The following is a 12,181-nucleotide window of genomic DNA, read 5'->3' as shown; positions in this document are numbered from 1 at the left end:
AGATTTCTTCCTCACCAACAACATATTCATGAAGTGTATAGTTGTGTGTGTGTGTGTGTGTTTTCCTTTGATACAATATCTGGTTTTAGTCTTAGTGTAATATTTGCCTCACAGCTTGAATTGGAGTGTGTTTTCTCTTCTACATTCTGACAGGGCTTGTATAAAATGAGCATTGATTCTCCTTTAAATGTTTGGTAGAATTCTCTAGTGAAACCATTTGAGACTAGAAGTTTATATTTCAGGAGCTTTTAAAGTATGGATTAAATGTCTTTAAAGGTTCTGCGAGTCAAGTCCTGGGCAGGTTGATAAGAAGTCCAGGGGTCCCCTAGGACAGAGGGGTCTGGGGTTCTCAAGGAGGAGATAGGGGTCTGGAATTCTCAAGGAGGAAGAAAGGACAAACTTTCTTTTCCTTTACATTCCTTAGTCTTAGTCACATAAAACAGTTTTTTTCTCTAAGCCTGGAACTGATGATTACACAACAAACTACTCAGTTTAAACTCTGTGCTGCAGCTGCTGCTAAGTCACTTCAGTTGTGTCCGACTCTGTGCAACCCCATAGATGGCAGCCCACCAGGCTCCCCCATCCCTGGGTTTCTCCAGGCAAGAACACTGGAGTGGGTTGCCATTTCCTTCTCCAATGCATGAAAGTGAAAAGTAAAAGTGAAGTCGTTCAGTCAGTCGTGTCCGACTCTTTGCGACCCCACGGACTGTAGCCTGCCAGGCTCCTCCATCCATGGGATTTTCCAGGCAAGAGTACTGGAGTGGGGTGCCATTGCCTTCTAGGGATTATATAACAACAATGTATCCTGCTTGAGGACAGTTTCTCCTTCCTGAAAACCTTCTGACTAATCCTGATATTTTAGAATATATATTATGGGTGTGGGTCTGGTAGGATCTTTCTAGTGTTAAGTTCTAATCTTGTTATCCTAAAATGTAAATTGTGGGAGTGGGTCTGGTAAAATTTTTACAGCCTTGAGACATTCTCTTGATTTATTGTAATAACTGATTGAAAAGTATGTAGTTCCCTTGCTAAAGGCTAGCAAAGGGGCACTCTCCATTCCCTTCTGGTGTCTGGGTCAGAAGCTTTCTCTCGCCTTTTCACTGTAATAAAACTTCTGCCACATAAGAGCCCTCAGTTGTCAAGGCTGGTCTCTGGTCCCGAAGCTAAACCTTCTTCTTTGGAGATCACGAATCCAACATCATTCACCATAAGCTATCAGTTCTAGGTTTATTTAGATTGTCTATTTCATCTTGACAGATATTTGGTAGCTTCTGGTTTTGAGGACTTTTCTAGTCCATTTTTCTTAATTTTGCAAATTTATGTACATGAAATGGCTTATAATATTTCCTTATCTTCTAAATGATTCAGGCTCAGTAGCTGTATCCGCCATTTCATCTGGGATAATGGTCGCTATTTCTTTAGTGATACATGTATCATATATTTTTTCAATTTTACTACGTACTTGAGGTAAGCTTCTTGTAGAAAACATATAGTCGTAACAATTCCTCTTTTATTTTCTATTTAGTCTGCTAAGTCTGTAATTTTTATATGTAGATCACTTATATTTAATGAAATTATTGAGGGGTTAGAACTTTAATCTTGGGCTTCAGTGGTAGCTCAGCAGGTAAAGCATCCATCTGCAATGCAGGAGACCCTGGTTTGATTCCTAGGTCAGTAAGTTCCCCTGGAGAAGGGATAGGCTACCCACTCCAGTATTCTTGGGCTTCCCTGGTGGCTCAGATGGTAAAAAAATCTACCTGCAATGTGGGAGACTCAGGTTCGATCCCTAGGTTGGGAAGATCCCCTGGAGGAGGGCACGATAACCCACTGCAGTATTCTTGCCTGGAGAATTCCCATGGATGGAGGAGCCTGGCAGGCTCCCATGCAGTCGCAAAGAGTCAGACACAACTGAGTGACTAAGTATAGCACAGTTCTGAAACAACACTGTATCACTGCAAATGAAAGGTAGATTCTTGCTTCTTTTTAGGTTTCTTTATTCTAAGTTTGGAAATGCAAATATACGGAGTATCTCCTCTCCATTTATTTAGAGACCCTTGACAACGTTCTCATTTTTGTTTCAAACATAAAGTTTGAATTTCAAAAATCTGTGAAGAGGACAGTATTTACCATTATTTTATAAATTCTATTGTTCATTCTTTTTCTGGAAATCTAAGACTTCTAGAATTATTGTATTTCTTTTTGGAGAACTTTCATCACTTTTTAAAGAGAAATCTGCTGGTGATACCTTCTCTTGGTTTGTTCCCTCTGGGAATTATTTATTCCCTCTTCATTCCTAAAGGATATTTTCACTAGCCACAGAATTCAGGTTGTCAGTTTTTTGTTTGTTTTAATAACTTGAAAAATGTTATAACACCTCGTCTAAGTTCCTTGATTTCACATGAAAACTGTTTTTCAAATCACTGTTCCCCTACACATAATGGACATTATCTCTCATTGTTTACAATTCTTTGTTTTTAAATTTCAGTTTTCTTTGTTTTTAAATTTCAAGAATGTAACTATGATGTGTATTAGCATGAATACTTGTGCACTTATCCTTTTTTCAATAGACTCAGCTTTCTTAATTTATAAGTTTATGTCCTTTATTGAACTTTAGAAATTTTTAGCCCTTTTTCTTTTTCAGTTTTAATTTCTTTTCCCTCTCTTTCTAGGATTTGGATAACACAGATATGGGGATTATTGATTATCTTTCTACAGATCTTGAAAGCTTTGTTCCCTTCTCTTTTGTGTGTATTTTCCTTCTCTTGTTCATCTGGGTAATTTCTACTATTCCATCTTCAAGTACACTGAGTCTTCCCTCTGTCATATTTATTCTGCTATTGAACCTCTTCACTTTAATTTTCTGTATTCCATTTTTCAGTATTATAATGTCCATTCGGTTCTTTTTCATACCTTTATTGCTTTTGTAGATTCTATATATATATTTGCTTCAAGGTTATTTGTAATTGATTTTAAAACATTTTGTGCTGGCCAACTTTAAAATCATTGCTAGATAATTCCAATCTCTGATTCATCTCTATATTAGCAAGCACTGATTGCTTGTGACTCATTCAAATTGTGAATTTCCTGATCCTCGGCACAATTAATACTTCTAAATTTAATTCTGCACATATTGGCTATTATGCTAGAAGACTGTGTTATATTTAAATCTTTTACTTTAGCAGATAGTCAGCCTGTTGAGATATGCATGCAATTTGTTCTATTTGTGTGGGCTGTGTTTCTAGTACCAATTTAGCTTTTAGAGCCTTTATGATACCTTTGGTCTCAATTTTTGTGTGTGTTCTTGGGGTTAATGCTAATCCTTGTTTATGCTGCCTGCTACCCCCTGCTGATTTTCTGCCTTCAGGGGCAAAAGGTACTTCTTCCAGCTTGGCTGCCCAGTGCCTCTAAGTGGGGGATGGGAGACAGTGACCCATCTGAATAGAGCACTTCCTTGGTTCACTTCACTGAAGCCCCTTTGTCAGGCCACACAACTGTCTTTAGGTGGGAGATGGAGGACCCTTTCCCTTGACTCTTTGTACCACAAAGGGACAAAGAAGGCCCCCTGCCATGGCTTCTTCACGTTAGTTCAATCCCAAAAGAAGTCTACTGATCCTGTAGACTGAGAGTGCTCCCAAAGTCAAGACACTTGTTTTTGTTAGGAATCACCCGCCAGAGAATAGTTTTCTTCATGTTTGCAGTGGGACTTCCTTACAACCCATAGTGAAAGGGTTTTTTCTCCTGCTTTGTTAAAGTTCGGAAGACAGTGGGTCTGCTCTGTATTCTAAAGCAGAATGGAGGCCCTGAGATGCTGTTCTTCCAGCCCTGTGATCCCTAGTTCATCCTCCTCTTCTAAACATTCGTGTCAGCATCATTCTTTGTTTGTCTGTTATTTTATTTCCAGGTTTTATAGTGTCATTAGTGGAGAATTGGAAAACGATAGCTGCCATCTTGCTGAGAATAGGAGTTTATAGTCTCTGTTAATTTTGTACTTCTGAGAAATAAAATCAATACAGACACACCTCAGAGATATTGAAGGTTTGGTTCCAAATATCCCCATGTTCCAAATACAATACAGCAAATATTGCAATAAAGTGAGTCACACATTTTTTTTGGTTTCCCAGTGCATGTTAAAGTTATGTTTATACGATAGTCTAGACTATTAAGTGGTAATAGCACTATATCTTGGAGAAGGCAATGGCACCCCACTCCAGTACTCTTGCCTGAAAAATCCCATGGATGGAGGAGCCTGGTAGGCTGTAGTCTATGGGGTCACTGAGGGTCGGACACGACTGAGCGACTTCACTTTCACTTTTCACTTTCATGCATTGGGGAAGGAAATGGCAACCCACTCCAGTGTTCTTGCCTGGAGAATCCCAGGGACGGGGGAGCCTGGTGGGCTGCCGTCTATGGGGTCGCAGAGAGTCGGACACAACTGAAGCGACTTAGCAGTAGCAGCACTATATGTGAAAAACATGCACATGCCTTAATTAAAAATTACCATTAAAAAAGAAAATAAATGCTAACCATCATCTAAACCTTCAATGAATTATAATCCTTTTGCTAGTTAAGGGTCTTGCATTAATGTTGATGGTTGCTGAATGATCAGGGTATTGGTTGCTGAAGGCTGGGGTGGCTATGGCAATTTCTTAAAATGAGATAACAGTGAAGTTTGCCACACTGATTGACTCTTCCTTTTATGCCATTTAATAGCATTTGACTCACAGATGAACATCTTTCAAAATTGCACTCAATTCCCTCAAACCCTGTCAACTAAATTTATGTATTAATAATATTCTCATCTTTTGTTGTTTTAATAGTCTTTACAGTATATTCACTAGGAGTAGATTCCATCTCAAGAACACTTTCTTTGCTCATCCATAAGAAGTAATTCCTCATCTATTCAAGTTTTATCCTGAGATCACAGCAATTTAGTCATAACTTCTGGTTCCTCTCCTAATTCTACTTCTTGTTAGTTCTGTGACATCTGCAGATAGCTTTGAAAGTTTCAGATCCACCCATGAGGGTTGGAACCAACTTCTTCCAGACTCCTATTAATGTTGATCTTTTGACCTCTAACAGGAATCTCAAATGTTCTTAATGGCATGTAGAATGGTCATTCCTTTCCAGAAAGTTTTTAATTTGCCAGATTCATCAGAGAAAAAAGCTATAGCCTTATAAAAAGTATTTCTTAAATAATGAGACTTGAAAATTGAAATTACTCTTTGATCCATGGGTTGCAAAATAGACAGTGTGTTGACAGGCATGAAAATGAAATTAATCCCACTGCACATCTCCATCAGAGCTGTTGGGTGACCAGGTTTGTTGTCAATGAACAGTCATATTTTGAAAGCAATGTTTTTTCTGTGTGCTAATTCACAATGGTGGGCTTAAAATATTCAGTAACTGCTAAGTCACTTCAGTCGTGTCCGACTCTGTGTAACCCCATAGATGGCAGCCCACCAGGCTCCCCCGTCCCTGGGATTCTCTAGGCAAGAATACTGGAGTGGGTTGCCATTTCCTTCTCCAATGCATGAAAGTGAAAAGTGAAAGTGAAATTGCTCAGTCGTGTCAGACTCTTAGTGACCCCATGGACTGCAGCCTACTAGGTTCCTCTGTCCATGGGATTTTCCAGGCAAGAGTACTGGAGTGGGTTGCCATTGCCTTCTAAACTATACTGTAAACAGATGTGCAGTTATCCAAATTCTTGTTCCAAAACATTTACAGAGCACAGGCAGAGTAATCCTTAAGGACCCTAGGATTTTCAGAATGGTAAATAAGTATTGGCTTCAACTTCAAATAACCAGCTACATTAGCCCCTTACAAAACTGTCCTTTGAAATGTGAAGCCAGGCACTGACTTCTCTCTAGTTATGGAAGCCCTAGACAGTCCCTGCTTCTAATACAAGACTGTTTCATCTACACTGAAAATCTATTGTTTGGTAATAGCCACCTTCATTAATTATCTTGGCTAGATCTTCTGGATAACTTGCTGCAAAGTTCTATACCAGCACTTGCTGCTTCATCTTGTATGGAGGTTACAGCAATGGTTTCTCTCCTTAAACCTTATGAACCAAGCTATTGTTCTTTAGCTTCCTCGGATCTTTCAGCCTTCATACAACTGGACAGACATAGGGCCTTGCTCTAGATTAGGCTTAAGAGAATGGTGTGACTGAATCTTCTCTCCAGACCACTCAAGCTTTCTCCATATCAGCAATAAAGCTGTCTCACTTTCTTAACACAAGTGTGTTCATTGGTATAGCGCTTTAAATTTCCTTTAAGAGCATTTCTTTTACATTTGCACCTGTTTGGTGCAAGATGGCTCAGTTTTGGCTTATCTGCTTTTGATCTGACTTCCTCACTTAGCTTAACCATTTCTAGCTTTTGATTTAAAGTGAAAGACATATCAATTTTCCCTTCACTTGAACACTTAGAGAGAGTATTGTTATTATTATTAATTGGCCTAATTTCAATTTTGTTCTGTCTCAGGAAATAGGGAGGCCCAAGGAGAGGAAGAGAGAAGTGGAGACAGTCAGTCAGTGGAGCAGGCACATAACACACACATTTAGCAGTTAAGTTCAGTATCTTTATAGGCAAGGTTCAATACTTTGGCCACCTGATAAGAGCTGACTCATTAAAGATACCTTGATGCTAGGAAAGATTGAGGGAAGGAGGAGAAACTTATTATGGTGACATCAAATATCACAGATCACTATAGTAAATATAACAATAATGAAAAAGCTTAAAACATTGTGAGAATTGCTGAAATGTAACAGAGACACAAAGTGAGCAAATATTGTTGGAAAAATGACACCAATAGCCTTGCTTGATGTAGGGTTCCCACAAACCTTCAATTTGTGGTAAAAAAAAAAAAAAAGGAGTATCTGTGAAGCTCAATACAACCAAGTGAAATAAAATGAGTACAGATATGAGAGTTGGACCATACAGAAGGCTAAGCACCAAAGAATTTATCCTTTTGAACTGCGGTGCTGAAGAAGACTCTTGAGAGTCCCTTGAACAGCAAGGAGATCAAGTCAGTCAATCCTAAAGGAAATCAATCCTGAATATTCATGGAAGGACTGATGCTGAAGCTGAAGCTCCAATACTTTGGCCACCTGATGCAAAGTGCTGAATCATTAAAAAGACCCTGATGCTAGAAAAGATTGAGGGCAGGAAAAGGGGGTGACAGAGAATAAGATGGTTGGATGTCACACTTGACACAATGGACATGAGTTTGAGCAAGCTCTGGCAGATAGTGATGGGCAGGGAAGCCTGGCATGCTGCAGTCCATGGGGTCACAGAGTCAGACACGACTTAGTGACTGAACAACAAATGCCTGTGTGGCAAACTGAAACAATCATTATAAGCCTGAATAATTAATTATTAAGTGAGAAGGTACAAACTTCAAATAAAAACAAGGAATAAGCTAAAGTTACATTGGAACTCTAAGCTTCTTACTGGACCTGAAGGAATTATCCTTTCCTTGTAAGAAATTTTCTGCACACTTAGTATTAGAACTATAGTTGGTACAGTGAGTGTCTCAAACAGTAACATTGACAATCATCAATTATTCTCTAAGTTCTCCCCATAGGCCCACAGGGATAAGCTCTTTAGAAGATCATAATACATTGATAATAATGTATTTTAGGAAATATCAATCTTACACTAAAAAAAATGACGCAGAGTGAAAAGCAGCATATGACTCTTGTGAAAAATGATAAAATCAAATTTTAACATAAATGATAAAGTACAGTTACAAGGAATTTATTAATGCATGGTAGTTACAAGTCAGCAAGGATAGTAAATTAAATTCAAGTCAGTTGTCAGGTTATGAGTAGTCATAAGCAAAACAACTCGCTCATCTTAGAAAATGTTAAGTCACAGTCACCAGGTAAAGTTGTGCTCATCAATATACATTGTCTTAATAATTTGTCATTTGATTTGTTTCTGTTTTTATTGTTTAATTATTTAGTTGAGAAGTTGTTAGTCACCAGCTGTGAGCTTGTTTTTTCTCTGAATTCCTATGAATTTATATCTATATGTCTTCTGCCTATTATTTCAATGGGTGCTTTGTATAAATTTTAGAACTAGTTGGTTAATAAATTAAACTAGTTGGTTAATAAATTAAACTAGTTGGTTAAAAAATTTTAAACTATGATTGCTAAAAAAAAAAAAGCAACACAATTAGGTACTACACTCTGAGAGATGAAGTTAACTGTAAGTTTATCTGAAATAACATTGTAGACTGAACAAAGGTGGTGGTAGTAGAGAAGTGGAAATTTTGATTTTTCAATGGGAATCAGTTTGTTCCTGTTTATTCTATGAATATGTTGGCTGGCCCTTTCCATTTAAAAAACTAGGACTATTGTTTAAATGCACTCCCCCCCTACCCTTTCCAAGTCTTTTAGAGAGAAAATTTAGAGTAAAATCACAATGCCAATAGACCCTAATTACTCTCATAAAATTGTCCTCTGGAAGTTTTGTCTCTGCAAAGTATGGCAGTGTTTGCTCATACATACCAGAAAAAGACCTCACAAGATAGAGTATTAATAGATTGACAGATAATGAGTATGAGGTTGCAGATGAAATTTTGATGATATTTCACAGTCATAATTTAGGTATAATTATTGGATAATGTTTATAAGTATACACATATATATTAATTTTTAGAATAAAGTTTTCATAACAAACTGTCGAAAATTCTTAAAGAGATGGGAATACCAGACCACCTGTCCTGCCTCCTGAGAAATCTGTATGCAGGTCAAGAAGCAACAGTTAGAACTAGACATGCAACAACAGGCTGGTTCCAAACTGAGAAAGGAGTCAACTTGTCACCCTGCTTATTTAACTTATATGCAGAGTACTTGATGCAAAATGCTGGGCTGTATGAAGCAAAAGCTAGAATCAAGATTGCAGGGAGAAATATCAATAACCTCAGATATGCAGATGACATCATCCTTATGTCAGAAAGTGAAGAAGAACTAAAGAGCTTCTTGGATGAAGGTGAAAGAGGAGAGTGAAGAAGTTGGCTTAAAATTCAACATTCAGAAAACTAAGATCATGGCATCTGGTCCCATCACTTCATGGCAAATAGACGGAGAAACAACAGAAACAGTGGCAGACTTTATTTTGGGGGGGTTCCAAAATCACTGCAGATGGTGACTGCAATCATGAAATTAAAAGACACTTGCTCCTTGGAAGGAAAACTATGATCAACCTAGACAGCATATTAAAAAGCACAGACATCACTTTGCTGACAAAGGTCCATCTAGTCAAAGCTATGATTTTTCCAGTAGTCATGCATGGATGTGAGAGTTGGACTATAAAGAAAGCTGAGCACTGAAGAAATGATGCTTTTGAACTGTGGTGTTGGACAAGACTCTTGAGAGTCCCTTGGACTGCAAGGAGATCTAACCAGTCAATCCTAAGGAAAATCAGTCCTGAATATTCATTGGAAGGACTGATGTTGAAGCTGAAACTCCAATACTTTGGCCAGCTCATGAGAAGAACTGACTCACTAGAAAAAACCCTGATGCAAAAGATTGAAGGCAGGAGAAGAAGGGGATGGCAGAGGATGAGATGGTTGGATGGCATCACTGACTCAATGGACATGAGTTTGAGCAAGCTCCGGGAGTTGGTGATGGACAGGGAAGCCTGGCGTGCTGCAGTCTATGATCTCGCAAAGAGTCAGACATGACTAAGCGACCTTACTGAAAGCCTAAAATAAATTTGGCAAAATGCTATTGTTTGTTAAATAATATAATCTGTTATTTTGTAAGTTTTTGTACATTTGAAATACTCATAGGTCAGTATAGCAATAATTGCAACTTTTTTCTATTGTTATATTTTTCTATAACCTACACTAGAGAGTTTCATTCAAATGTTGTCTGGCAACCCATTTCCACACACTGTGTCCCCATTTCAAGAGATTATCAACAATAATTTCTCCATTTCTTTTCACGAGAAAAATAAGGGCAAATCCACTGAAGGCCTTTCAGTTTATATAAACATACTTTGCTTCTCTGAAGACTATCAATTGCTCATTAGATATCTGTATGTCATTTTCTGAAATATGAGTTTTCCATATCAAAGCAGTGTCATGAAAAAATACTTTATTTTAAAAAGTAATTTGTGGGACTTCTCTAGTGATTCAGTGGCTAAGACCTTGAGCTCCCAAGACAGAGGCCCTGGGTTCAATCCCTGGTCAGGGAAACTGATCCCGCAAGACACAGCTAAAGACCCTGCATGGCACAATGAGGATCGAAGATCCTGTACCTAAGGCCCAGTGCAGTCAATAAATAAATTAAAAAAAGAAAAAAAATTTAAAAAGAAGTAATTTGTTTAATTTTGGATCTGGCATTCACCATTCCTTCTTGGTATCAATTATTAATATTCTGTTGCTTAAAAGATGGATAGGATCACTGTAGGAAGAGATTGTTACATTATTTAGCACATGGTAAAGAAGAGTATAATTTTGTAACTTTGTCTATATTATTTGTCTATATTTATATATATTTTTGTCTATATAATTATATATATTTCCTCAGTACTCTCTGGAGGAATAAAAAAATGAATGGCAGGATATTAACAAAGAAGTACCTGGTTAGAAAATTATTTTTACTCTATCAAAGTATTTAATATGTTCTTTGTGAGGAAAAATGCTTGGAGAAAGTAATGGAAGTACAATAACAACGTATCTTTTTGTAATAATCAAGGAACATTTGACCAGAGGATAAGCTACTTGTCACTGAATAAATTAGGTCCTTTTTATTCATGTCAAAGTTTTAAGGGACCTTGTGTGCCCTGTCATCCATGCTTGATTTTATAATCAAGGAAACTGAGCTCAGAGCAACTGAGTAATTTTCTCAGACAAGCACCTGCAACATTCACATCTTTTATTAGACAGAATAATTCTAGTTTTAGTCATGTTTTTTATGTACATTTTCATTACGTCCTCCACCACACTTCCTTGTGAAATACATATTTCTCAGTGATAAACTAAGATTTGAGATCTGAAATTAAAAGTTCAAAAATATTATTCATGTTGCTTTTATTTATGCAAATATTAAAATCCTGAATCTTAGAAATGTGGAAATACATTTAAAACTGAGGTTAAAAGATCAGCTGTCATCTTCATAAAATTTAGAGTTGGTTTTTTATCACAGAATTTGCTGGCTATATTGTAGATATTGCTAATTATTTTTCTATCCATCTTTTAAACTTTTTCTTTGCCATAGGGATGGAGTTTAGAATGGATAGTATATTGAAACTTGTATACAGATTCAAATTTTTATATTTTCCTTTACATGGACCTATTACAGAACCTTAGGATGAATATGGGACCAATTCATAGGACTAATATGGGGCTAATATAATATCATTTATATGTTATAAATATATAATTTATGCTATTAAAATATTTTTAAAATATATATTTTGCTATATATTTATAACAATATTCAGTATATATTTTGCTTCCTATTTTTTCACTCAGTGCTGTGTAATATAAATCTAGTTCATTTTGCCTACTGAAGAGAATTTTTTTTGTATCACTTCACATACTAAATTACTTCATTCCTTTTTTCAGAGACATTTCAGTTTTTAATTTTTGGCTAATATACACTTCAGTTCAGTTTGGTCACTCAGTCATGTCCAACTCTTTGCAACCCCATGAATTGCAGCACACCAGGCCTCCCTGTCCATCACGAACTCCTGGAGTTTACTCAAACTCATGTCCATCCAGTTGGTGATGCCATCCAGCCATCTCATCCTCTGTCATCCACTTTTCCTCCTGCCCTCAATCACTCCCAGCATCAGGGTCTTTTCCAATGAGTAAACTCTTCGCATGAGGTGGCCAAAGTACTGGAGTTTCAGCTTTAGCATCAGTCCTTCCAATGAACACCCAGGACTGATCTCCTTTAGAATGGACTGGTTGGATCTCCTTGCAGTCCAAGGGACTCTCAAGAGTCTTCTCCAATATCACAGTTCAAAAGCATCAATTCTTCGACGCTCAGCTTTCTTCACAGTCCAACTCTCACATCCATACATGACCACAGGAAAAACCATAGCCTTGACTAGACGGACCTTTGTTGGCAAGGTAATGTCTCTGCTTTTGAATATGCTATCTAGGTTGGTCATAACTTTCCTTCCAAGGAGTAAGCATCTTTTAATTTCATGGCTGCAAT

The sequence above is a fragment of the Bos grunniens genome, chromosome 29 (genome assembly GCF_055505025.1).
Source record: "Bos grunniens cultivar Pamir isolate PY7600 chromosome 29, Bosgru_T2T1.0, whole genome shotgun sequence".
Lineage (NCBI taxonomy): Eukaryota > Metazoa > Chordata > Mammalia > Artiodactyla > Bovidae > Bos > Bos grunniens.
The sequence above is the reverse complement of the archived record's forward strand: the minus strand, read 5'-3'. Positions refer to the sequence as shown.